Genomic DNA, 3955 nt, shown 5'->3' on the forward strand with positions numbered 1-3955 from the left:
TGAGCCTACATCCAACTAAAAATCTTCAGCCAAGCAAAGAAGTAATCAGCAGAAAAAAAGACAAGTGACAAAAAGGGATGAAATATTTGCAAGTCACAATCGGATACAAAATGAGTATGAAAAACACAAGGATTTTCTAAAACACAATAACAAACATTTTATTTCTAAATAATCACAGGTATTGAATGTACTTTATGCAAAGAAGAAAATGGTCAAAGGTTGTGTGAAAAAGATGTTCAACATCACTAATTATGGAAATGCAAATCTGAAACAATCAAATCACAGGACAGAGAACACTATTCACTCAATAAACAGCATAAACTTGATACTTAGACAGAATGATTTACTTTTTTGTTATGAAGCAAATTATTAAATTCCTCTATGGAAACAAATGATAATTGGGGCATGTTCCCTGTGGGGCATAGGCTGTAGGCTTCATCAACAGTGTCTTCATTGGGCATAAACAGTTTAAATATGCCTCAGTCGCATTGCACTCAAGCCTGTATTTGCTGATCCTTGGTAAGAAAATTTCGGAAATTCTGAAGGGTATTTTGAGCACTACAACCTAGGATTTCAAGGACATGTCTATTATTCAGTACTAGACATTTTAGTACTAACGATAGTACTAAACATTTCAGTTCTTGCCTATTGCATGTGTAGGTCACTTATACTCATTAAGATCTGATTTACTCAGTTTTCTGCCTAGAAATTTAAACCCTAAATTTTAGGGAAAAAGACAAATTAAAAATATTAAATGTACATTATTACACCAATGAGTGTGCTTCTTAATGTGTGTGTGCTTTCATGCTGATGATGGATGCAGAGAGTTCAAATTAAGGACAATCAAGACTCTCAACACAGGGTAAGAAGGCACTGATGTTAACTTCAATTATGTGGTGCCTTCTGTTTTTTCCACAGGGAACAAATTTTGTAATAATCTTTGCATGTAATATGGTAGTCTCCACAGATCACTACTTTTTTATAACATTTACTAGTTTTGATGACTTTAAAAAATCCTAAAACATCAAATTGAGACTTGCTTTAATTTCCCAGATCAGGATGTTGTTGCTTGGGGCAGAGTCCAGTGGCACAAAGAAGTCGAGATATTAAAGGAAGCAGAAAAATAGTCTGCCAAGTGCATCCACTCTGGAGGGAGATCTGGCACTGAATTTGTTCTCAAGCAATTATTATCTGTCAAAGTCACAAAAGGTGAAACAGCATAAAATACATAGGAACTTTTCTGCACCAAGAGCTCAGTAAGTGAGTATTATCATTTGTCTCCACTTTTGAAGATACAGTGTTTCCTAATGAAGCCCAAGCTAATCAATGCTTTCTATGGTTTCTACCTTCAACTGGGATTGGATTTGTAAAAGTGAATTTAGATTAGATTCATAACTTGATCTTATACTATCTTCAAAAATCATAGTTATTCTCTCTTCTATTGCATTGAATATATGCAGATATTGACTTACTTGTAAAGATTAGAATATTTCTTTTGTTATTTAGGATAAATGTCAGTCTCCAGAAGATAATAGTTGAAATATAATTTATAAATCTAAATAAAATAGGATTTGTGGTAATTTTCAAATATGTTTTATTTTATCACTCATTTCAAAAAGAGTTTTATTCTCTAAAGAATAATAGAGGAGCCAGGTGCAGAGGGATTCACATGTAATCTCAGCAACTCAGGAGAATGAGGCAGGAGAATCTCAATTCCACAGACAGCCTCAACAAATTAGTCAGGCCCTAAGCAATTTAGAAATATCCTATATCAAATAAAAAACAAAAAGGGCTGGGATGTGGCTCAGTGTTTAAATAACCCTGTTTTCAATCCCTAGTTAAAAACAAAGAATTTAGGAGTATAAACTGTAGGCACAGAAAAAAGTATCAAAATCCTAAGGGTGATTTAATAATATTTTACCCCAGATAATACTCTCTCAAAACTACCTACTTAAGCATCTCCTGAAAACTTATTCATCCCTAAATATTTCTGCAATCCTTTAAAAATAATTAGTGTTCTGATAATATAGATGAGAATTTTATATGAAATAATTTTATTCAATTGTTGAAAGGATGTAGAATTCTGATTCCATACAAGGATTTGTGCTGACATATCTCCAGTATGTAGATATCAAATATATGTTGTTTTTTTAGCTATTCAGTTCTTGCACTAATGTGCTTTTAAAAAAAAGGCCTACTGCAACTCAGTTGTATATTAACCAGTTAATATGATTACTTTTTAAAATGACATAATATCCTTCTTCTGTGAACACCAATAACTTTCCCATGATTCTGCAGTGACTGGCATGAATGATTGATTCACATTGTCTTCTATTCTGCTGCTTGGAAATTACACATTGTTCACACACACAAAAAAAAATGTACATAATTGATCATGGTTCATGTTCATTCCAATCACAGTGCTGTTCATTCTTTCCTTGTATCATCACCTGTAATTTTTTGGTCATCTTCAACAGTGGTTCCATGAGACTTCAGCATGAAGAATGTCACTGAAGTATCTGTATTTGTGTTGAAGGGCTTCACTGACAATCCTGAACTGCAGATCTTCTTCTTCCTCCTGTTTCTAGCAATTTACATTTTTACTCTCATGGGAAATTTAGGACTGATTTTATTGGTCATTGGGGATTCCCGGCTGCACAAACCAGGAGTGTACTCTCTTCCATAGATGCCGTCTATTCGTCTGTTATCACTCCAAATATGTTGGTAGACTTTTTGTCAAGGGAGAAAACCATTTCATTTGGTGCCTGTGCAGCCCAGATGTTTTTTGCAGTAACCTGTGGAACCACAGAGTGCTTTCTCTTGGCTGCCATGGCTTATGACTGCTATGTGGCCATCTACAACCCACTTCTGTATTCAGTGAGCATGTCACCCAGGGTCTATGTGCCACTCATCGTGGCTTCGTTTATTAGTGGAATTATGCACGCTATAACACACGCCACAGCCACTTTCAGCCTGTCCTTCTGTGGATCCAACATAATCAACCACATCTTCTGTGACATCCCTCCTTTCCTTGCAATTTCCTGTTCTGACACTCACCCCAACCAGCTATTGCTCAGTTCAAGAAGCATTTTGAATTTTGCTTCTCCATTAATTTTCTTCCTAAATTATATATCCATTTTTGAAAATGGAGCATTAAATTTTCCTAGGATTATGTTATTACAGTATTAATATCTTTAAAGAAAAAGACATTGTAATCTCTCTTTAATATTTATATTTACTTGGGTTCATTGATTTTGGATACATAAAAATTTAGAATTCTATTTACATTAGTTGGAATGACCCTTTTATCATTTTATAATAATTGTACTTATGTATTCTCATTGCTTCTTATTTTAAGTACATTTTATTTGTTACAAATATCCTTACTTCTTTTCTCTTGTGGATTCCAAATGCAAGGGATGTCTTCCTTTATTCTTAAATACCAACCCAAGCATTTACTTAGATATAAAGTTGACCCCTTAAAAGAAACATATAATAGGTTCTTATTTTGTAATGCCTTCATTCACTCTATATCTTTTAATTGGAAAATTTAATCCATTTACATCTCTGACATTTACAGTGACTTTGCCTCAGTGTCACAGCTAAAATGATGAATAGGTAGACATCAGATCAAGCAGGATAAATACAGGCAACTTACCCCAATCTCTATCCTCCCCCTCATACATCCAGTGAGGGAAAAAATGGGCAATTTGATGTTGTTTTGCTTTTCTTAATTTCTATTTTCATAGGTGTTTAAGAGAAATTTTCATGTAAATTACCTTGATATAAATTTATGTATAATTTAATTATAATCCCCCTTCATCTGGGGGATTATCATTATAATTGAGATACCCTTACTTATGTGCAATAAGTAGGATATTCAGTATTGTCTGTTACAGTCTTATTTAAATTTATCAATCCAATTTCAGAAAAATATCTTTTGGTTGTATTCTAT

At 33.6% G+C, this 3955-nt stretch overlaps 1 pseudogene; it reads left to right on the forward strand.

The window, feature by feature from the left end:
* The first annotated feature begins 2497 nt into the window (after positions 1-2497).
* Positions 2498-3189, forward strand: LOC139702416 (olfactory receptor 5T7-like; annotated as a pseudogene).
* Positions 3190-3955: the final 766 nt, after the last annotated feature.

This window comes from Marmota flaviventris, chromosome 17, assembly GCF_047511675.1.
Source record: "Marmota flaviventris isolate mMarFla1 chromosome 17, mMarFla1.hap1, whole genome shotgun sequence".
In the NCBI taxonomy this organism is placed as follows: Eukaryota; Metazoa; Chordata; class Mammalia; order Rodentia; family Sciuridae; genus Marmota; species Marmota flaviventris.